The 24,174-nt window shown below is 40.7% G+C and overlaps 3 long non-coding RNA genes across 5 annotated transcripts; all 3 read right to left on the bottom strand.

The window, feature by feature from the left end:
- Nucleotides 1-2,238: 2,238 nt before the first annotated feature.
- On the bottom strand, nt 2,239-12,335 carry LOC148057502 (uncharacterized). The gene is made up of 3 exons (XR_015699961.1): nt 12,202-12,335; nt 10,411-10,710; nt 2,239-2,282 (listed from the first exon to the last, which is right to left on the bottom strand). It is a non-coding gene; the product is annotated as an uncharacterized LOC148057502 (long non-coding RNA).
- Nucleotides 12,336-15,149: 2,814 nt separating this feature from the next.
- LOC148057503 (uncharacterized) lies at nt 15,150-17,353 on the bottom strand. Of its 3 annotated transcripts, none has more exons than XR_015699957.1 (4): nt 17,279-17,353; nt 16,720-16,892; nt 15,786-16,322; nt 15,150-15,282 (listed from the first exon to the last, which is right to left on the bottom strand). It is a non-coding gene; the product is annotated as an uncharacterized LOC148057503 (long non-coding RNA). The 3 variants fall into 3 exon arrangements; XR_015699955.1 differs by having other exon boundaries at nt 15,201-15,282; nt 15,688-16,177; XR_015699952.1 differs by having other exon boundaries at nt 15,201-15,282; nt 15,688-16,322.
- A 918-nt stretch (nt 17,354-18,271) lies between these two features.
- On the bottom strand, nt 18,272-22,593 carry LOC148057504 (uncharacterized). Its single transcript, XR_015699969.1, has 3 exons — nt 22,429-22,593; nt 19,007-19,144; nt 18,272-18,433 (listed from the first exon to the last, which is right to left on the bottom strand). It is a non-coding gene; the product is annotated as an uncharacterized LOC148057504 (long non-coding RNA).
- Nucleotides 22,594-24,174: the final 1,581 nt, after the last annotated feature.

Genomic DNA, 24,174 nt, shown 5'->3' on the forward strand with positions numbered 1-24,174 from the left:
AATATCTTAACTCCTCTGTCTTCCGTAACTTCAGTGTTCTTATTTCTTATTTCATAATTAGGAAAAAGCTTAGGGTCTATAGCTTTCATGACTGCAGTAAAGAGCTCATAAACTAACTGGAGGGATTAATATTTTCATCCTTTTCAGATATTGCTCATTATTTTTAACAAAAGCAAACCTGTGATCGGACAACATAACAAGAGTTCCTCTTCTTTAGGGCTTGAAGCATGCATGACTTTGTTATGAGCAGAAGAGGAACAGATATCAAGTTGTGGTAATTCCAGTTAAGTAGAAATATAATGAGCAAATTAAGATAGGTCAGAAACTTCCAACTCTACCATGAAAGGGAAATAAACCTTTTATAGAGATGATTATTCCTTTCTGCAAATAAGCTTATCCTTTCCTAAGAAAAGTCAAAATAAGCCACTGTAGACAGAGTAGGTTTGGAGAAGGTAATGCAGTGTGTGTGAGTTCTCTTTACGTGCCATGTTTTAGGGAGAATTTAGGTCAAAGTCAGTGATTTTGTGACTTGACAGATCCAGTACTTATCACTTCTACAAAAAAGGGAAGATGTAAGTGACACAGAATTCTGCCACACTGGCAGCACAGAGTGTTTTTCTGTCCTGAGGTATGGGGTAGGTAATGGCTTCTTTCACAGCCCTGAAGGGAAATTAGCTCACAGATTAGCTGCTTAGCCTGTGTACTTATATCGAAGACACCACACTTAGGGAGGAAAAGGGGGAAAAAAAAAAAGAAAAAAAAAAGCTATTTTGTCATTTACTTAAAGGAAAAAATGGCTCCTGCTAGAAAAAAATAGTTCCTGCTAAAAATATACACACATGTGTATGTATACATATATGTATGTATGTATGTATATATGCACATGTACTTTGATTAATACCTTCTGAGTGTGAAAGGTTAGTTATCTTGCATTGTAATTGTTTCCCCAAACGGGTGATACCAATGAAGTCAGTGAAAAAATTGCCAGTTTCAAGAAATGGATAAAGTGTGACAATTGATTTCCCGAAACATTTGTCTCACGGTTTCATGACGCATTCTTAGCAGGATCAGGAACTTGTTAGACAAGAGGCAAAGCTCATGATACTGACTGTGTTGTGAATGAACGTGTTTGCATGAATCGGATCCCCAAACTGACACTTGCTTAGTGTATTCTTGAATGCACAAGAAAAACAGTAATCATTTTCTGAAAGCTGCGATCTGGTAGGTAGACTGCTTATTACAAATATTTTTAATAAGCTCATGAAAAAACATATTTAATTCATGGAAGCTCCCCAAACTTAGCTGTAGTTGCCTTTAGAGCAGATAATGAAACTGCTAACATAGCTGGTAGAAATAACTTGATATGTTATTTGATTAAACTAGTATAGTAAATAACCCAAACAGAAGTCACAAATGTTATATATACATCTTTAAGGATACATCGTTGATATATGTGAAAGGCTCTGATAGCCACGTTTGCAGCTTATGCGTACTGAGTGGTTCTATAGTACAGAGATGAATCTACTGTGGAGCATGAAAAGAACATGAGTGAAGAGAGAAAAACAACAAGGACTTGGGGAGGTGCATTTGTAGGAGGAGAAAGAGGTTGTTTGCCTGGTGCAATTTGGGAAACTAGTTTGAGCAGTCAGTGGTGAACTAAGGATCTGTGAAAGCAAGGCAGTGCAGAGGAGACAAAACAGACAAACAAAATAATATATACAAGTATAGGAACAGAAAGAAATGTAATGAAAAAGTTATGTCCTTGATAATGAAAGAAGAGAATTAGAACTTGCTTTTCTTTCCTTGTGAAAGACTGGAGGAAGAAAGGGGATAAAATTGAAAATATGAAGGAAACTATATGAAAAAGGTATCTGGAGACTCTTCTGGGGGAGCTCTGTATGTTAACCACAAAATACATAAATGAATGCAATAGAACATCATCTCTTGATTCAGGATCATCAAAAACATAAAAAAGACTTTTCAATTATTTCATTTTTTCTGCATTTGCCTTCTTTTGAATTTGATTTCCTGCTTGATGAGTGTTTGAGAATGCCTATCTGTAGACAGTAAAATATCTTAACAGCCTCTAATACCACAAGTGAAAGCATATAAGATCGGTCAGAGATTAAGGTAAAATCCAAGAAAAGTGGCCCAGAATTGTGCTTTTAACTTTACAAACCAAAAAATACTCACATTTCTCAAAAGACGAAATCGATATGCAGAAATGGATATTCCTGTATGAAAGTATCTCGAAATTATAGTTGATTTACGGTTGACCATAGCTGAGAAGAGAACAAAAAGCAAATGGTAGAGTTTTCTATAAAATATATGTTGTAAAAGTAGAAGTCAGATAAATTATCCATATTCTCAGAGGCTACTTTGTACGTTCTGCAGCTTAGCAAGAAAAACAATGACTTCCATAGACTCGTTTTGCATCTGCAGTTTTTGTGGGAAAACTGTATTGCTCTGAAAGAATTCCAATGTGTTCTGTTGTAGTCTGTGTGAGTCATGTGCAAGTCATTAAAGTCAGAGCCTGTCCATTGTAAACCCATCATTATTCTGTAGGCCAAGGTTAAAAAGAAAATGTCTGGTTTATGATTCCACTCACTCTTCTAGTTCTATATCAATTCTTGCAACCAGAAAAAAAGTGCTTGAGAACTGACAATTCTTTGCAATTTCCAAAACCTCAGTTCAACATCCATTAGACAGCATCTCTTTGAAGACTCTCTTGGCTAAAATATTATGTTTGCACCTGGCAGCTCTCACAGAAGTTTAAAGAAAAGAAAGAAGTGTAGCTGCAAAATAGTACATGCACAACTCTAACGTTCAGCACAGAAAATGCCTTTTCCCTGTCTCTGCAGAAGGTCTTAGAAATTCAGAAATTCCATTTACAAGGAGGATCATATACTCTTTGTATTGATTACTATTTTAGACTGAGGAGAAAACAAAACCAAGCCAGAAAAAAAGAAGAGTGACATGCCCGTGAAAGAGCACAGGACCATATATCTTGCTTGTGGAAACCTATTTTTCATGTGCCATCAACATGGGCTCTTTCACTTGACTTGCTCTGCTTTTTTCACAGAGCTCTAACAACTACTTTAATGTCAACGTTCATTTAAGGCCAGTATAAAACCATCTGTCTCTTCCTATAGATTTTTAAATCCCTAAATGACCTCCAGATAGTTTTTAGAAGTTTTTTCTTTTCTCTGTAGTGTCTTCGGAATCACCAACCCAGTGCCTTTACATATCTCCCTCCTCGTATTACTGAGGCCTTCCAATTAACTGATGACTGGAAATATGGTGTCCTGTGCATTACTCTTTATTACTATTGTGGGAACTCATTCTCAGCAAGAACTCTGTGAGTCAAAACCTACATTTTGTAAGAACCTAGTTCCCTTTTTAAGCTGTTAGGATGCAGGTAACATAGCCCTCGATCTTGCTCTGCTACCCCTTTATCAGATGTTCGGAAAGGTTGTGTTTGTTGTTTGTTTGCCTTTTTTTTTTAACATCAAACCACTCCCAGTTTTGTATTCAATTTGCAAATCGTATTTTGGTAGGTGGAAAAAATGATCTGTTTGCGAAGCTGCTTTTGGCTATGGCAGGAAGTCGCTAAAGGGCAGTTTCAGTGAGTGCTGGCATCCCATAAATAACAACTATTTCCATGAGCATCAAAACTAATGAAGCCTATGGATTTGTCTTGTGGTTGGATTCCCAGCTGCTTAATAACCTGCTGCCTCTCACTGAGGCTTTTCCTTTGACTGGAGCATTCATAATGTCCCTCTCATGTGGTTTCTCTGGTGTCTAATAAAGGCTGAGTTCATGCTGCAGTCTTTCTGCAGTGAAGAGACTAATACTGTCTCTCTTCTCTACACAAGTACCCAGTTTCACAAAACTTATATAATAACTTGTTATCTTTGAGACAACTGTCTCCCTGTCAGACTTAGCTGAGACTGATCAACAGTTTCAGAAGTTACTGGATTAGGAATGAGCAGAGAGAGTGATACATGTACCATATTTACTTAGGAAACCAGGCTCAGTGTTCTGGGTTTGTTTTTTTTTTTGGTTTGGTTTTTTTTTTCACATCCAGGAACTGAGGCCACAGTCTTCATGTCTGTTTGTTTATGCATGTCTGTCAGTTTTGCTAGTGAGGAATAAGTTAGCAGCCTCCGGGTTTGACTATATGATTGTAAGAGGAGTGTGTTGGTAACCTTCTTGAACTATCCATGGCCATTTCCCATAGGACAGACTCTGTAATTAACCTTCAGTGTCATAAATTCCCTTAAATTTTCTGTTCCAGGCATCTTGCAGTACCGGCTGCCTGGCAAAGCACTGCCCTGAGATTGCTTGTGCAGGCAAACTAGGTTAGGCACGAGTTTTTCTACAGCAATTGCTTTTCTGATGACTGCTTGCACCCCTTCTCTGTTGGAAAGAATTATCGATGAAGACCAATACCTCAGGGAATATCTATACATGTTGTGGCATTTGCTAATTCTAGCGTGCTAATTCTATTCTCAGGTATTGACATTTGTGTTTGTTCAGCTTTGGCCCAGTTATCATGTTGCTACCCCAATTTTTATGTGAGTCTTTTCAGATGGTCTCTCTTAGATCAAAGCCAACCTCTATGCAAACTGTCCTACTCTACATCAAAAACAATCTGCGGCACTTTGTGGTGAAACACCTCATGCCAAACAAAACAAATGTGCTAGTGTGTGGCGAACATCTTATAAAACAGGTATTTAAGTGTATGCTAATATGCACTCTGTTTTGCTAACAGAGTCTGACAGAACCCTGCAGATATAAAAAGGAGAGAAAAATATTTGGTATAATTTCTTCTAGAATTCCTTCCTGTGTAAACAGTAGAAAGTATCCCCTTTTATATATTTACTTATTTTTGCTATGTGAAGCATTACTTCAGTGAAGTATTTAATCTCTTCTTTAAATGTGAAAAGTTATTCCCTCTATTTGTCCCATTGCTCCCTGAGGAAAAAACATTTCAAATATTATTTTAGCGTGTGCTTTACCATGGCCTTTTGCTGGGGTTGCAAACTCTGGTCCAGCATGACCCTTTCAGCTCTGCTCTGCAAAGGGCTTCCTCTTGCCTTGGAAGATATCCTTAAACTGTTCCTCAGTTGTTCTGTTCTCCTGAACTGCAACTGAGATCAGCCTCTTGAGAGAGCAAGAATTTGCTATAATTTTAAAGTCAGTAAGGGGAACTTTAAATATAACACTATTGCAAATTACATGCCTCATGGAGACAGAGGTAGGGGCTTAAAGTAGTTTCTTTAACTGCTGATAGCCTTGGCTTCAGTGCTCCATTACTTTCTGGGGCACTATACTGTCTTGTACATATTTGTCCAATTAAAATGGACAAAGAAGTATCCCATTTACTGCCAGGTCTGCATCTTCTACTCTAAGTATTGGCTTTTGCTATGATGGCGATTTTTTTCTGAACTAAAGGTGCTGTTGTCATTTTTGTTTTGCTGTATGTACACCAGCATGCTCTGCTAGTACTTGCAAATTCTTGCAAAGGGATATAGTTTACTGAAGTTCCTCTATCTTATGTTATGACTAACAGGCCAAGCTTAGCTTGTGCTATTTACCACAGCATGTGCTGGTTTTTTGCAGGCTTACTTTGACCTCCACATGTCTTCCTGCCTCAAGCTTCTTTTATCAGAACTGCATCATCTGGGCATTGTCTATTCTCTACAACTGTTGTTCTGGACAAAATAATTTCTTGTTCTTAGCAAATTCTGGTTATTTTGTCATGGACTAATTTTAGCCTGCCTGTTGCACTTGTGCTCTCATGCATGCGCGCTCTCAGATTTTCGTCCCATGTCCCCATTATAATTTGGTCTTTTATTAGGTCCTGAATTGCCTCCCCAAATTATCAGTTTGTCCCTTCTCCTTTTGATTGCAGACTCCACTTTTCTAAAGTCTTTTTGTACTCTGGTGGATATTTACATACCTTACTTTAGATGACTAAGTTAGAAGGCTCGTGTCCTACAGCTTCCTATAGTCAGTGAAGAGAGAGAGCAATTCCTTAGGAGGACAACTAACGCATTTAAACTGGGCTCTGAATTACTCTTTAAGGAGTCTCCCACGCCCAGCCCTTCCCTTCCTCTCTCTTTCCATTAATAATCTACGAAGACTATCCCTCTAATTTAGCTACCTAATTTGTAAGACTAAATTTAGGCAGTCTGAGTACTCCTAAATGCTCAATAATGTATTTTTCATGTGTTTTATTTCTAGATGCTATAATGTTACATTTCTATAAAGTTTTATAGTTAGCTTTTTCTGCCTGAGCTAACTGGAAGCTATTAAAATTGTGCAATACTGATATCCAAAATAGAGCTACCTTCTGACCAATCATCCTGTTTTTGCTGGCATCCACTGATTTAACCTTCCCCAGTAGTCCTCTGCACTTTACCTCTCCTGCAGAGCTTTTAATTGCTTCATCCCTTTACTGAGGTTATTTTCTTCATTTGTACCACTACTCCTGGTATCGCATCCCGTAGTTAAAAAAGTCATTCAGAGCCAAATATCTGACAGAGCCCTGCTACATTCAGCATCTGACTCTGACTGATCAGCACTGTCTGCCGTAAGTCTCTGAATAATGTCAGTGTCCACTGGCAGCTGGCTCATGTCCCAGCTTCTTAAAAACCACAGTTATTCAGAAGCAGTGCTTCTCCAAAACATTGGTATGATAAATCCAAATATATTCTTCAGAGCAAATCTAAAGAAGGGTCCAGAATGTAGAAGTCATAGCCCTTGAAACCTGTTCCAACCCCGGCATGCCGGTTTCTGATGGCATTAGCCTACGTTCAGCCATAACTAATAAGCATAATCAAAGAGAAACAGTATCGTAGGGTGAACTCTGCAAAGCAGATTCCTAAAATGCTTTAGCCAGATGGCTGTGCTAATCCATGAAGACTAATTTACAAAACAAGGCAAAAATGTTCCAATGTTAAGAAACAAATTGTAAATAGGGGTACTAAAAAAGGATGTAATTTTATTGGAAGTTATGTAGAGTTCCACTAAATTATTTTCTGTGCTCTAAAAGATGTAAAATAATGCCTGTTTACTCTAGCATTACACGTGAAATTACAATTTTTGAAGATTTGCATCATTCACACTCATGGTAAACAATTATTGAACGGAGAGTGAGGGATTTGGAGTGTAGAGTTTTGTGCTTACATCTTGCAGAGTTTATTGAAGAAAATATTATTTTATTTTAAACATTTTTAGTTAGCATTTCAATGAATCTTTTATGATTTTTCAAATTTGAGTAATTTGCTAGGAATCTGACATGCAGTACAACCTACAGATTTAAAAGTACCTGATACTGTTGTTCTTTGTTATTTAAAGGACTAAAATATTTAGGCATCTTCGGCCTGGATCAGAGTCCTAATGCTTTAGGTACTTCAGCAGATGGGAGATACTGGTTCCACTTTTCATATTTGTACAATAGGTATGATTGAGTACTCCATAACAAGAACTGCTTTCATCATGTATTGAAATGGGTCGGCATCCATCTAAGAACAGGAGGTATTTTAAATGGGTATCGCAAATCATCCATTTAAAATAGGAACTTGTTCTTGAATCATGGCTACCTACAAAAATGTACAACACAAGATCAGAGTCCCATATTTGGGACTTGGATAAAGTTTTGGGTGAAGCTTATCACTCTTTCTACTCCTGGAGAATGCAGAGTGCTTTACTGGTGGTATCATTTTGAAACAGATTCCAAGTTCTTCAACTACATTGATATAACGTGGGTTGTTGCTGTTTGTTAGCCAGCAGATTCATCGGTATTTTATGCTATCGTGGCCTTAAATAATATTAATATGGGCTACATCTGGAGGTGGATACACCTCACTGTGAAAGGACAGAGTGCTGATAATGAGAAAGTAGATCTGGAGGATAAACAAATATTTTATCTTCAGTGCTATTTATAGGCCAAAGGGACTTCCGTCCCTTCACCAGAATTAAGTAAAGCAGAACTAAGTAAAACTTCATTATTTTAATTAAAAGAATACCTTAGGGAATTATATATTAGAGGAAATATATATATCAGAGGAAAATATATCATATGAAATCTGGCACGCTGCAGCTCCATGCCCCCAGGTCCAACGAGGACAGACTGTGCTGATCAGGTGCGGGGCATCACCAGACAAGCGTCCTGGCCAGCCCCTGCTTTCCATAGGGCATCCTTTGGAAGCTTCAATGCTGTTAGCTGGAGGATTTTGCACACCAATCGTAACAACTCTAATTATCTATGATCCCTACAGAGGCCTTACAGAGGATCATCCTTATACCCTCTTTCCTTAGAATAGCCATGAAAAGTTGGAGTCTGCAATGCATTATAGTTCATACAAAAAATCACTATGGAATGACTAAAGTGATATAAAGCCCCCCAAAAAACAATTAAGAAAAGCTTGACGGAGCAAGAAAAAATTCTGCTTGAGGAAAGAAAGGGCTGGACCACATCGGTCTTTGGATTATGCAGCAAACTGAAGGGAACACAGAGTGAGAGTGAGCAGTAGATAAGTAACCTGGATCATCTCAAGGCATGATAGTTTGTATGGTATCTTGCCAAGATTTTAGACTTAAGACAGTTACTCATCTTGTCTGCAACACGACAGCAGGATTGAAAGCTGCTTTTGAGTTTCAAATAGGTTTTACACTGCTTGAAAGGACTGTTCACAAACAACGATTTCAACTGCCTCCAGGCATTTCTCTTGCTTATATCATGTACATAAAAATAAGGAAATTAAATAAGACTTCTTAATAAGACATTCATCTGAATAAATCTGTAATTCTCTTGAACTAAGAGTGTTTATGAGGTCCTGAATACAATACTTCATCTTCCCAAACTATAAAACAGAGAGAGTTTGACAAGCAATTAGGAATCTCAAGATAGAAAGCACTATCAAAGTCCAAGGCATTCTTATTATTAATCATTGTGTAGCTCTCCACTACTGTAAATCAACACCCGCATGTTGAAGACAATGGAGTAATTGAAGCAACATTGATTTTTCACAAGCTGCAAAGCTGACCCAAAGCATTTCAGTTTTATTCAGGTTTCTTTAAAGAAATATAGTTGTATTTTTTCTCTTCTCCCCCTTTTTTTAAGTTGAAGAAAGTAAATAACAAAGCTAGCCTTAATTGTTTAGAATTGAGCACGAGAGGATTAAGAATGTATATTAAGATTTTTTTCAGCCTTTCATATATATGTTTCTATTCCTGTTTCTGAACCAGATTGTAATTTCAGTTACAGCAAAGTAGTTATAGAGCATTGCTAATGAAATACAGTGCTATTACTGAGATAAACATCTAACCTATAGTATTTTACATGCACTCCAGTGATAAATTTACATTGTAGCAATTTTTTCCTATGGCAAAAGTTTGCCAGAATACATTACAAAGATATTTGTGTAGTCATAGAATCACAGAATCACAGAATGGTTTGGGTTGGAAGGGATCTTAAAGACCACCTGGTTCCAACCCCCCTGCCGTGGGCAGGGACACCTTCCACTAGACCCAGGTGCTCAGAGCCCCATCCAGCCTGGCCTTGAACACTTCCAGGGAGGGGGCACCCACAACTTCTCTGGGCAACCTGTTCCAGTGCCTCACCACCCTCACAGTAAAGAATTTCTTTCTAATATCTAATCTAAATCTACCCTCTTTCAGTTTAAACCCGTTACCCCTCATCCTATCGCTACACTCCCTGATAAAGAATCCCTCCTCATCTTTCCCGTAGGCCCCCTTTAATTACTGGAACGCTGCTAAATCTGCATTTGTTTGTCATCAGAGTGAAAAATAAATGCAGTGGATTAATGAGAGCAAGGGAAGTTTCTACATACACCCAATAAAATACTGTGCTTGTTGAAAGTAAACTTTTGTGTGTTGATTGCTTGTTCACCATTAAATATACAGGATACGTCAGATAACACTGGGGTAAAAAACATTTACCCCAGTGTTTTGGATTACCTGAATTTAAGGTACTTATTTTGAGCTATCACATTTCCAAAAGCTAAACAGGTGGAACAGGGGGGAGAGGAGAACATCCCTGTAGCAGCACTACAGTGGGATGGGGTGGGTAGGGAACAACGCTGTTCATGTCTGTGCTTCCATACCTGTGCCTGCTTTACAAGGTGGTAAGGACATAGACTGCCATTAAGTAACCTCAGTGACTCTTGATGTGCAGTATGCTGTGCTCCCCACTCCTCCTATCACATCCCCATCCCCTAGAGTACTCCTTCTCCCAAGTCCTCACTCTTTCTCCACAAGGCTGCACACCCCAATCCATTATCGCAAGCCTCCTTTCCTGCCTTTTCTCATGCTACAGTACAGTAGCACGCTAAATGCGTGCTACAGTCCCTCACTCCCCATACCATGCTACCAACCCACCTCCTTTCTGCCAAGCAGGAGTTCTTGGAGTTCTCTATTTATTGCACACCTTACGCCGCATCCTTGGGGTCCAGCTTCCCCAAGAGGCCCCGATATGTGTCATGCCAGCGTAGCCTCCTCCAGCTCTTCCCAGTCAGCTGCTGTTTCTGCCGTCCTTCTCCTTGTTATCTGTGCTCCTATGTCTACCAACACACTGAGTCCACTCCTGATTTCAGTGCCTTGCCTACAAAATCTTGCTTGTGGTAGATGAAAAAATCCAGGTACAGGTTGTATTTACTGAAAATCCACTTGGATGGGACTCTGAAGAAAAAAAAAAGTAAGATATGTTCAGAAAAAAAGCCCACAAATATATGGTGGACCTACTACTTTCTCAAAATTAGCATTGCATTAATACATTATTTGTTTGAACTTGTTGTTAAATAAATGCAGATTCTGTTATGCAACAGAGCACATCATGGGAAATACAGTCTACCATGAATTTATCGCATCTGACATGGAATAACCTCAAGCAATAGGTCAAAATGAAAGCATTTTTTGATTCTTATTCACAGTCAGACCCAATTACCCCATGGAAAATATCCATTTTTGAAAGAACGGGTCAGATTTTGAAGCACGTAAAGCAGCCACTTACGAATCTGTGTGGGGTACTTCACCAAATCTATATTTACCCAAGCCTTGTCAAACTGCCTTCAAACAGATGCTGTAAAGAACTCTTGTCTTGAGCCGTATCATTTTATTGCTAAAGCAAATGAAGTGGGGAGAAGACAAAGACCACAGAGCAGAATAGGAAAGGTCAGTGTTAACTCTCTCTACAGTGACAATAAAACATGCTAAAGCGGGGGTACCAAAACAGAGGTGGTGGTGGTGGTAATTGGAAGGAAGGCTATCATAAAGCAGCAATGCATGAAGAGGAGAAAGGGTGATTCACCTGAGAGATTGCCACTACTTAGTACTGCAGCACCTCTCGTTTCAGGGATCTGAAAAGTACTGCACTTGCCTTCCCTGCAAGCAGCAAGTCTGAAAAAATTGACCTGAGGTCTGATCAGCTGCCATGGAAATACAGCCGAAAAGTATTATACGCCAACTCTCGGTATCTTTTTGAAAGAGGAATTATATTTTTACCCCAGTTTCATTGAAAAAGAACTGAGGTATAGATAGGTTACCTGCCTTTCCCAAACCCAAAATACAAAGGAGTGGCTAAGCTTTCGTTAAAACCCAGATACTGTCTCAACTGCGTACCCTTACTACTCAGAAGTGACCTTAAAAATCTGTATTGCCTCAGACTTCCCCTGAATTAGCCAAAGAGCAGCAGCAGAAGCGGTTGGTGTTGCAGCAGCAGCCAGTTTAGATCTCTCCATTCAGCCCTCCTGTCACGCATTTCCCATGACTGGCTGCCTAACTAGGAACCTTGTATATTTTAAAATCACATTTCAAAATGAATAACTGCAATTTCTAAAATTGTATTTCTGGATTGGGCCATAACACTATATAACTCAAACATAATGTCTGCTGACACTTAGGTGTTTCATATACACAAGAGTACCAAACCTAGTAAGTAGAGAAGAGAGAGATACAGGAGTAATTGGTAGCATCAACTTTCAAGCAGATTGGTTGAATTTAACAAATCATGAGAGAATTTCATTTTGGGGTCAGCAAGCTGGTGAGCCTAACAAGTGCAAATTCCATTATTTCCATGCCCGGCTCTCAGAAAGACTGAAAGGAGGAGAGGAAGAGATACACGATACATCGGTACAGCTGCAACGCTGATTAAGAGGATACCAGCAAGCTTACTCTGCAGTACGGAGCACTTGGATGCCATCTGTGTCTCCTCCTCCTCCTCCTCCTCAGATCTGCGGCGCTGGACAAAGAGATGGGAGGGCTCTGGATAACCCAGCTGGCCCCGGCAATTCACTGCTGCTCCTGATCTAGAAATGGAGGGTTTAACTCATCTCTCATTTGCATGCCTGTCTGAGGCACAGAAAGGAGGCTTTTGCTTAGAATGATTTTCACAGAACCGATCAAATCGAGTGATAGGAGGGGAGCATTACTTTGCTAGGTGTGCTGGATGTTGAGAAGCAATAGCTGTGATATTACATTGCAAGCTCTATGTGACAGGCTCAGTGTATGTAAGTGTGTCAGTGTCTACCTTCAAAGATCAATCACCTCTTGGTGAAGGATGTCCCTGGTTTATACTGAATTCAGGACACTATAAAAGTAAATTAGGCAGGACTGGAAACCAAGGAATGCTTTTTCCAATTAAGAATGCAAGAAGCAATTAGTTAGGCAAATTGCAGTTGGAATTTGGCCAGTAAAATCAAATTCTGGTTTTATGAGAAGCAGCACAGGATCCTTAAGAGCACAAGTCTAATCTGAAAAAAGGCGAGGAGATGGAATAACTGCTCTTTTTTTCTTGTCTTAGTAACGTTCTTTCATTTTCCCGACTTTTGCTTATAAAATTACTTAATTATATTCTCTATTCATAAACATTCTACTATACAGTTGCCTGAAAGTCTAATCCTACAATTGTTATTGCAAATTAACAGAAATACGATTTGAAGGGCTGTACATTCAGACTGTAAAATATCAGAAGAAATCCTTTGATCAGGAAATTAAACATATCTTAGTGAAGTCAGTACAGGTCTCATAATAAACACACATATTCTAACATATTCTAATATATATATATGGAAACTCCAAATATTAATTTGGGGACTTGTTTAATTTTTCAACAATGAATGAGACACTTTTTGTTTCTCTCGTGATTATGAAAGCCAGAGCAAATAAAGGTGTCATTTTTGACACAGATGTAAATTTGTCTTGCATTGGACATTTTTTATTTGGTTGCAAAGCAAATTTTTGTTGCATAGACTGTGGGCGAATTTCAAAACAAAATGAAGAGCAAAGCATGGTCATAACAAGCAATGTTCCCTCAACCTGATAGGGCCATGGTTTGGTAGAAAAAACCCTATGATAACAAAGTACTGTACAGGCGGATAAATGTTTGTTGTTAATATGAAAGGTATGAAAGCTGAACAAAGAAAACTGACAGGATAGGATGATTTTAACTTTTAACTGTACATATAAATATATATGTGTGTGTATGTTATTGAGAATGAAAGGAAAATATTCCTTCAGATGGGTTCACAAAGGGAAGAGCTAGAAGAAGCAATTTTCATTTTTCTTTTGTAATCTAGATAGTGTAAAATTATTCTGTCTTCACAACCTCAAGGCAAAGAAGACAGCCTGCTTCTCTAGCTATAAAAAAAATCTGTCAGATTTTTTTAAAGGGAGTCACAACTGATTTCTCCTAAAATAAAAAGCAGGAGGATTAGAGCTTTGCGGAAACAATGAAATCTGCTGAAAACTTTTACGGTGAAACCCAGAGCTCCAGCAAGGTCCTGCTTGAGGCATTGATCCTGCAATAAAACCAGTTTAGATTCTGTAGGTTCAGGGCTTGAACTGCCAAACATTTAGAACTCCTTATTCATCCAGATTTAAGTTCTTGCACAAATGCCTATATTTGAATAGAGCTGAAGGTTAACAAAATTAAAACTACCTGCAAGATACGATCCCCACAGCTATGGCATCTACACAATCCTTGTCCTCCCCTAAGAAAGGTGGTTGCAAGGCAGGTGGAAAAATATTTTTCTGAAAATACAGTTCTAAACAAACTGTGTCATGTAATGTGTTGAATTTACTATTCTGCCATATTACATGCTACTACGTTGAACTGGCATTCTTTTTGTATACTACCTATTTGCTGTAACAGTTAATTTCTAGCTCTGGGGTGATGCTCAGTTGTTTCCCTTTTGTGGATTTGAATATGGTCATAGTGTCCCCAAAGTTTTCAAGAGCCCTAGTATTAAGTTATTGGACTACCCTCTAAGAACCCATGGTCTTCTCTGGGTCTAAAGCCCAATCTGGTGCCTGTGAAAAGACTGATGAACTTTTAAACGCTAAGCTCACGCACCTGGGTAGAGTCAAAGGAGTTGAGGCAAGGATCCAGCTTTTCTGCTCAAAAGCTTTTTGCAAAGGCTGCATCATAGTCTTATTTAGAGCTGAAGAAGCTCAATTTGTGCAAGTAGGCTATGGGGAAATCTTCCAGTGCTGCTTACGCTTGGTCATTTGCCAAAACAAAACAGAATCTGTCTCCAAATTAGTGAGCACTTAAGATCAGGAATTTTATGTCTGTATTTGTTTCTTTAGTAGTTAGCATGCTGCGGAAGGTGTGCAAACAATCAGTCCCAAACGTCCTGAATACAGGCAGTTCTCTGTGCCAAGTTATTTGAAGTCCAGGATAGTATTTAATTTACCAGTTTACAGAGATTGCAGCTGTGTTAGGTGCTGGCTAGCACAGAGAGCTAGCGCAGCTCTAGTGCACATAAAAAAGATTCATAGCTTTCCCTGATAGTTACAGAGAGATTTTAAAGGAACCAAAGGAACCGCAGCCTGCAACTACTTGAAGGGCAGTTACAAAGATAATGGAGCCAAACTCTTCTTGGTAGTTACAGACAATGTAATAAGAGGCAATCGCCACATGGGTTTGTGTTGGGCATTAAGCAAGATACAGAGACATGGTGGAACCTCTGTCCCTGGAGGTTTTACGGACTTGGCCAGGCAAGGCCATGGCTGGCAATAGTTCTGCTTCAAGGGGGCTTCCAGAGATACCTTCAACTGGCATTTCTGTGACACAATGAAGTCAGGTATCCATTTTCTGTAGGCTTACTTACATAATCTTGTGCTTTTGGAATCCCTGCTTTAACAGGATTTTAACCTTCAAGCCGTGTGTACAAAAGTGGAGATGGAAGAAGTAACAACTGGTAGGAAAGAAAGGATACTCTTTGTGCTTATCTTGACTGATGTTTTCCAAGCCTGAGGAAAAACATAAAGGAGGTATTTTGTTACTGACTGAAAAGATGCGACATTCACATAACCCCCAAAGAGGTAACATTCAGCACTTTTAACTGAGTTGTATTTGGATTTTGTGCATGCATACGCAAACCTCAAAATTCAGGATAGGTGAAATCTAAGGGAGAGAACCTGATTACATAGAATGGACTGGCATTTCACTCTTAAAATAAAATGTGTGTTTTCCAGATAGACGCATTACACAGATACTACTCGTTGCATTCAGGTAGTTATAACACTGCATTTATCTTTCGTGTGCAAGTGAGAGCAGAGTTTGGTCCTGGAGCAATACATTTGTTTTGTTGTATGTAAATGGCATTCCCCTTTTGCTTATTTTAATGTAAGTTTCAAAATCAGCTTTGCTAATACCTATATTATATTTAGAGATATATACACTTCCATCAAAGAGAAGTTTCCGCCCCCTCATCAAGAAGTGTGCGATAATTCTCAAAGCCCAAGCATGCAACCTGTCTTCAGCTTGAAGCCATGTCTTTGAAAACGAGGATCCGTTTTCAGTTACTTGAGGAAGCTTTGGTCTGGGGAAAGGAGGAAGCCCAGAGGCTGACTTATTTTGCTTGCAGTCAAGTGGAAGAAGTCTCGCCCAATGTTACTGTAATAGAAACACAGGGAAGGAACGAGCGATGTAGAAATCTGCAAAGTTGCCTGGAGGCCAGAGCTGAGTTTACAGCAGGCTGCTCACCTCTGATCACAACAGACTTTGTAGCAATGCCAAAAAAGCAAGCATTCATACCAGACTAAGCAGAATACTGCACCTATTTACAAAGAATAGCACGTCAAAAGCAATTTTCTTTAGAAAATTCCTTATTAATCATGGTGGTCTAAAGGCTTCCTGCACAACCTAAGAAGACAAAAAAGGAAGAGAATATGTTACAGCAGAACTACGAATTCACCTACCACATTACTTAATGTTCACTGGACCTTAAAAAGGTACTCGGCCATTTCATAAAATGATGACTTGTGTAGCATTACTTCTGTTTTCTTGCCTGGAAAAGGAGATGTTATTTATAAAAAAGTAAAAGACTGAGAAAGCAGCTTGGCAAGATGTCCTGTCAGATACTTCAGATCAGATTCCTCATTTCTAATTTATAATTTCATGAGGCCATTCAGTTTCTAATTTCCTTTCTTCCCTTTTCTATCACTAAAATGTGAGAACAAAGACGGAAATAATGAGTCAGAGAGAACCTTTTGCCTCTAGAAATACCCTCCCCCTGAAACTAGAAATCATATTATGAATTTATCCAGTAAAGTAGAACAAGTTAATCAGGAAGCTAAATTAAAGAAGTATTTTGTAGCTTCGATTTTTAAACATACACATTTCTGTACGTATTATATGTTTTATAAATTATGTGTCCACTTGAAGCACACGGCAATGGTACCCACCAGAGCTGCGTTCTGGGACATCAGTGAGCTGTCCTGGCTCTGCAGCCTTGCGGTGGTTCCACAGAAGTTTTGCCTACTCTACTGAAAGGGAGACATGTCTACCGTCTTTCTGCAGATGAACCAGAAGGAGCTCAAGCTTCCTTAAACATGTCTGCCGTGTTCATCCAAATAACCTGAGGCATAAGAGCAGACAGATTAGGCTGCATTTTCATGGCATCTTTAAGACAGTCTAGGTGCAGACGGCAGCTGAAATGCGTGACCTCACCCTTCCCCAGCACCCCAGGAGATGTTGCTGCTTCCGGCTTTGCACTAGCGCTTGTGCTCGTGCGTGAGGGAGAGCAAAAAGTGATCTGGCTGGAAACTATTGCTTTTTGCTGGGTTTTCAGACAGAGCAGCCCCCGACCTCACTTGCATGAGAGCGCATGAATGTGAGTGGCAACACAAGGAGGCACAGGGAAAGCATGGCATGGAGCAGAGGGGTGGGTAGCAACCGTCTCTTTCAGCAGCAGCTATTACTTAAGTTAGCTCAAAACATTCATGCAACCACAATCACACTTACTCTTCCGTGGTACCTCCTCTGTGGGGATCAGAGTGCCAGCAAAGCAGTGTCCTTCCTGGCTGGGCACCCTCCCAGGGGCAGACTGCAAAGACCAACAAATTCCTTCACCTTCCTTCAGGGTCTTAATCTGTGGCATACAAAGCTCTTGCCTCAACCTCTCAACTTTAAGTGTTTCTATTGTCTTTTATACTTACAGTATGGGCCAACTAGAGACAACACTTTCAGATACAGCTGCTAGCAAGTAGCTTAGACATCCAGTAGAAGAAAACGTTCTTATTTTATGAGAAACTTCTCAGATTTCCAGTTGGACTTTGGTTCCCTTATAGCACGCCGGCAATGCTAAAGGCCACACATGGTATAGATACTGGTTTGTGCTATAAAGGAGCTGGGAACCTAAAAAAGCTTCGTCTGGCTGGAAGACTTTAGGACAGCAATACATTGCAACAGCCAAAGGGGCAAAGGAGAGATGAAAGGCTAATGCTATAATTCTTTAACTTTATTACTGCAGGTCCTGAAATACTATTTGGTTGTAAAATTTGCCTGTTCATGTCCCCGATGAGATGTGGGCAAGTCTATATCAAGCAGCCAAGGGCTTTCTAGGGATGGAAATCAAAGGCTGAATTAGGAAAATTGCTTTAATGTATTGATGACAACTTGCATTTTGCATCCAACAGAATTGTAGAACATGCATTTTGATAGAATATACATGACAGAATTCAGAAAAGGGAATAATATTGTACCTTATCATCTGTGGGACAAACACTGCCCATAGATTTGTGTGGCATTTGTATGTACAGTTTAGAAGAGAATTTGTAGACATACATAGTTAAATAGAAAGATAAATGGATTTTGTGAAATCAGAACTCCAGTTTGTACTGATACAGTTCACAATAAAAGACTGAACAGTGCTTATCATGGTCGTGTTCTGGTAAGCCTTTAACTTTCTGGAGTCGTTAAGTAACACTTTCCTTTTTTGCTCTTTGTAATGGTCATGTAGCACCGTGGGGGAAAAGAGAGTGGATTTGAAGCCCACCTTAAAAGTAGTGAGCGTTGCCATTTTATCATCATTATTTCTACTGGAAGGCTGTTGAAGAACTCCATTGCTCTTAGTATTAGGATTGTTCTTTTAATTTTCAGCCCAAATCAATATACTTTCTAAAACAAAAACAGAAACAAAGAAACAAAACCCAAAGTTGGTTGTTCAGCTGAATTCTCCTTTGTTGCAAATTAAACTAATTTCATTTTGCTGTTGCAGAAATGACAATTATAAAGCAACAGTTTTATCAATCCCTTCTTTATGACCTTTATAGCCCTTTTTGTGTTAGAAGACATACATCTCACTTGAATTTTCTTGCTTCTAGACCAAAGACACCAGTTGTTTCAACCTCTATTCATAGGTCCTATTTTCTGAACCTCTTCTTTCTGCTCTTCTCTCTTACAGCCTCCTCAGAGCACGGTGACCTGGGCTGGCACACACCTCCCGCAGAAGCCTCTACAGGAGGAGCGGAGCACAGTAGTTATCTCCCACGTGTTTTATATAACATTTTTTGTTAATATGCCCCAGAATACCATTTCCCGTTTTTGGCATCACATTGCTAGCTCGTATTTCAACTGTAATTCTCTATAACAACACCTTGTGTTCTGCAATGCTGTTTCTCTGCCAGATATTCCCTAATTAGTATTTCTACATTTCATTTCCCTTCCCTTAGCATAGCACTTCATACTCACCTTTCCTGCAGTATTTATCCTGGAGGTGACATCCATATGCATATCATCAGTCAGCCTGACTCCTTTATTACGAAGAAATACGTGGTAGCTCTTCTAGGAAACGCTGCTTACAGGTGTGTTGACAATTACTTACATCTGCTAGGGGAAAAAGAGACAGGTAGGGCTGCATATGGTGGAAAAACATTGATCAACAATTATACAGTTAAACTGTAGTGTGGATCCAGCAGGCCCTCAAAGCTATTTTATGCTTGCAGATCATTACCTAGAAGTGAACGTACAGGACTCCTGGAGAACATCACAGAAAGAAGGCAAACTGCACAGTAGATTTATGACAAGAACAAATGTATGCATTTGTGCTGCACCCCGTGAAACCGATGGATTGCGGCAGAACAGCAGGGCTGTAGGAGTCATTTGCTAGTGAAAAATGTGCAGACCTGGTTTAAACCTTTCAAAGTACAAACGGGAACAAGAATTCAAGCTCAGGCATGACAGTTACCATATGCCGGGGTTTTTTTGTATGTTCTTCCTAAAAAATACAGGGCGGAGGTGGGGGAGTTGGGGGTGGGGAGAACATCTCATTTAGGCATAGATTGCCCTTACTTGCATTTATAGAAGTGTGCGAAGAACTTCTCCCTGTCCTTCGAGTTCAGGTCACCCACAGAGCAGCTCTGATACTCCAGAAACCATTTGTTTTCTCTGTCTGTCCTGCTGCTCACCCAGGGAGGCTGCTAAGCTCAAATGGTCAGTGTAGTTGCCCTTCTGTCTTCACCACCCTGCAGAACAGGGCCAGGGGAATACACTGTAGATGGTCCAGTTCACGCATCACCCAGTGCACCTCATGAAAAACTTGAAGGCCCATCCCTGCCTGATATCAGAGCTCCTTCTTATCAGGAGGTGGCACTGCATAAAAGATTGTGCTAATTGCGACAATCCAGCCTTTGTCAGCAATTCTTTTGGAGGTGACAGCATGGAGGAATGGCAGGACATTTTCCCAAGGAAACCTAAGCTGCTCCTTTCTGCAGCCAAAACAGTTTTGCATCTGCATAGCTTGATGCATATCATCATCCTACCTGACAATTTTTGCCCACTGTAAGGTGCATCTGCATATTATCTGTTCTTAGTTTACTTGTATAAATGGTGTTCAATGGGAAAGGTCTGTTACTTCTTTGCAAAACCTACATTTACACAACTAGTCAACATGGTCTGAAAACTTCATTTAGAAGGGACAGAAATACTTAGGATAGCAAAATAAGGACTATTAGAGTAACAGCCCTTGTGCATTATTACTATGGGTTTGAGAAATGAAAAGTAAGTTATTTGGCAGGGTAATGTAAAATGGAAATGGAAAACCATACTGAAAATTTTGTGTCTCAGCTATAGTCACTCCATTAGTGCATCTATCAAAAATTATTCACCACAAATGACAAAACAAGTGGAATTGTCCCTGCTTATGCATAACTACCATGTTGCATCATTCATACATCTGATACACTGGAACATATACTGGGTTTTCAGATTCTTCGGTGACGCTGATAACTATGTATATGTGTATATGCACACAGGTACGTGCATACAGACGTACATATCATAGAATCATAGAATCATAGAATTGTCAAGGTTGGAAAAGACCCTTAAGATCATTGAGTCCAACTGTCAACGTATCACTGCCAAGTCCATCTATACCATGTCTTCAAGCACCCTATCTATCCGTTCTTTAAATACCTCCAGGGATGGAGACTCAACCACTTCCCCGGGCAGCCTGTTCCAATGCTTGACCACCCTTTTGGTGAAGAAGTTTTTCCTAATATCTAACCTAAACCTCCCCTGGCGCAGCTTGAGGCCGTTTCCTCTTGTCCTATCGCTTGTTACTTGGGAGAAGAGACCGACCCCCACATCGCTACAGCCTCCTTTCGGGTAGTTGTAGGGAGCAATAAGGTCTCCCCTCAGCCTCCTCTTCTCCAGACTAAACAACCCCAGCTCCCTCAGCCGCTCCTCATAAGACTTGTGCTCTAGACCCTTCACCAGCTTCGTTGCCCTTCTCTGGACACGCTCCAGCACCTCGATGTCCTTCGTGTAGTGAGGGGCCCAAAACTGAACACAGTACTCGAGGTGTGGCCTCACCAGTGCCGAGTACGGGGGCACTATCACCTCCCTGGTCCTGCTGGCCACACTATTCTTGGTACAGGCCAGGATGCCATTGGCCCTCCTGGCCACCTGAGCACACTGCTGGCTCATGTTCAGGTGGCTGTCAACCAACACCCCCAGGTCCTTTTCCACCAGGCAGCTCTCCAGCCACTCCTCCCCCAGCCTGTAGCGTTGCATGGGGTGGTTGTGACCCAAGTGCAGGACTCGGCACTGAGCCTTGTTGAACCTCATACAGTTGGCCCCGGCCCATTGATCCAGCCTGTCCAGGTCCCTCTGCAGGGCCTTCCTACCCTCCAGCAGATCGACACTTCCACCCAACTTGGTGTCATCTGCAAACTTACTGAGGGTGCACTCGATCCCCTCATCCAGATCATCAGTGAAGATACTGAACAGGACCGGCCTCAGTACTGAGCCCTGGGGAACACCACTCGTGACCGGCCGCCAACTGGATTTGACTCCATTCACCACCACTCTCTGGGCTTGGCCGTCCAGCCAGTTTTTAACCCAGCGCAGAGTGCACGCATCCAAGCCGTGTGCAGCCAGCTTCTCCAGGAGAATGCTGTGGGAGACTGTGTCAAAGGCCTTACTAAAGTCCAAGTAGACAACATCCACAGCCTTCCCCTCATCCACTAAGCGGGTCACCTTGTCAGAGAAGGAGACCAGGTTAGTGAAACAGGACCTCCCTTTCATAAACCCATGCTGGCTGGGCCTGATCCCTCGGTTGTCCTGCACTTGCTGCATAATGGCACTCAAGATGACCTGCTCCATGACGTTCCCCGGCACCGAGGTCAGGCTGACAGGCCTGTAGTTCCCGGGATCCTCCTTCCGACCCTTCTTGTAGAGGGGTGTCACGTTTGCTAGCTTCCAGTCATCCGGGACCTCCCCGGTTGACCAGGACTGCTGATAAATAACGGAGAGTGGCTTGGGCAGCTTCTCCCCCGCCTGCTCGACTTGTGGCACATGGGGACGGCCTGCTCCTGCGCCTTTAAGATTTCCTCCTTGAATAACGTCCAGCCTTCCTGGACTCCTTTACCCTTCAGGACTGCTTCCCAAGGGACTCTGTTAACCAGACTCCCGAACAGCCCAATGTCCGCCCTTCTAAAGTTCAGGGTAGCGGTCTTGCTGACCCCCTTCCTTACCTCTCCTAGAATTGAAAACTCTATCATTTCATGGTCGCTGAGCCCAAGACAGCCTCCGACCACCACATCGCCCACCAGGCCCTCTCTGTTCGTGAACAGCAGGTCCAGCGGGGCACCTCCCCTGGTCGGCTCACTTACCAGCTGCGTCAGGAGGTTATCTCCCGCACACTCCAGGAACCTCCGAGACTGCTTCCTCTCTGCTGTGTTGTATTTCCAGCAGATATCTGGTAAGTTGAAGTCTCCCACGAGAACAACGGCTAGGGATTGTGAGACTTCAGCCAACCGCTTGTAGAATACTTCATCTGTTTCCTGTGAGTATGTACACATATGTAGATATATAAAAACACAGACACAATATTGCACTTGTAATTTTTTTGCACTTGTAAAGTGTGGGTAAAAACAGCAGTTTAAAATGTCATACCAACCATATACATTTTTCACATCAAAATTCCTATGAAGTTGCTTTACTCAAAACCGTTTTCAATATAATTTTTCTGTGAACTTCTCTTCACTTTCTTCTGATTTTTGAAGTTAGTATTCAGGTTGACATTACGAATCATAGATCTCACTAAGAGCTTGCATGAACTCTGGGCCAGTGAAATCACATCCCTTTAATATTCATGTCCTCGGGGGCTGCTTGTGTTGAATAGCATCCACAAGCACTTGATTTGCTTCTTTCTTTACAGCCTGTGACAGGTTGAAGACACTTGGTCATTGAAACTTCTGTCCAGCTCCCTGCTCCCTGTCAGAGGACCACTGATTAACACCTTAGAGGAAAGATTTATCCCCAAAACTTCTCTTTTCACGATACCGACTCTCAACCCGTTCCTCAAGGCTTGGCAAGAAACATATTCCAAGCCAGAGACTCTCAGATAAATTTAGGATTTGTGTACAATGACAAAAATTCGTATTCTCATCGTGATTTCTGCTGCTAAGAGCAAGTGCTGGTGAAGCTGAGAACAATTTGGCTTGTTGATTGTCTGGATGAAATGAATTTAAAGATAGTAGTTCCAAATAGAGCAGCTTATGAAACTGAGCATCACCAGACTGTCACCGTCTCTAAAGAAAGCAGTAAACAAAATACTTGCTGACATCCATTGGACTGCTATGATGGCAGTCTAATTCTGTAGTTTAACGGTTTTAATGGTGTAGTTTAATGGTAACAGACTGCCATGGTGGCAGTCTAAGGTGGCCTTGAGGCTGCTTCGGTAAATGCATGGCCTCAGTGCATACCGCATCCAGGTATGAGAGTGAGTGTGGGTATGGTGGATAATCAATATGCCTTGTTCCTGTCAAAGTCACCCAGGATGTCTCTTAAACCAGATAATCTTTAAAGCGGAAAATGCACGTTGATTGTAGCTGAATGTAAATAGCCATTAAAATATTGGAAACAAAGTTACAGAGGACAAATAAAAACCAATAAAATCCTTTTATAAAATACAGAGTTACTAAAATACATTCCTGTATGTCATTATGGATCTCTGAGACTCAAGAAACTGAAAGAACAACCCAAAATCTTCTACCCTGAATGTTATCTCTAAGTATTAACTTTCTTCAGCTCACCTTGGTGGACTTACTCTGTATCTCCAACAAATGCTGCTAGGAGTCTTTGGGCACTCTCCATCCATTTGTTCAGCACTGAACAGTCTACTTTCTCAGGTTTTGCCATATTCCTTAATGATCTTCTCCTTGACTAACTGTTTGCTCATCCTACAAGTGCCAGATTATATGAAGTTTTTTTTCCTGTGTGCCTCCAATCAATAGATGCTGAGCTCAAACTACATCTGCTGAACTACTCTTTGGATTGCCTTGTCAAGCATTATTTAAGTGAGGCTGGATAAAATGATTTTGGGTAGGACTCACTTTCAACATGTATCGTCTTCC

The sequence above is a fragment of the Nipponia nippon genome, unplaced genomic scaffold (assembly GCF_047370975.1).
Source record: "Nipponia nippon isolate SJK-2023a ecotype South Korea unplaced genomic scaffold, ASM4737097v1 scaffold_1, whole genome shotgun sequence".
In the NCBI taxonomy this organism is placed as follows: domain Eukaryota; kingdom Metazoa; phylum Chordata; class Aves; order Pelecaniformes; family Threskiornithidae; genus Nipponia; species Nipponia nippon.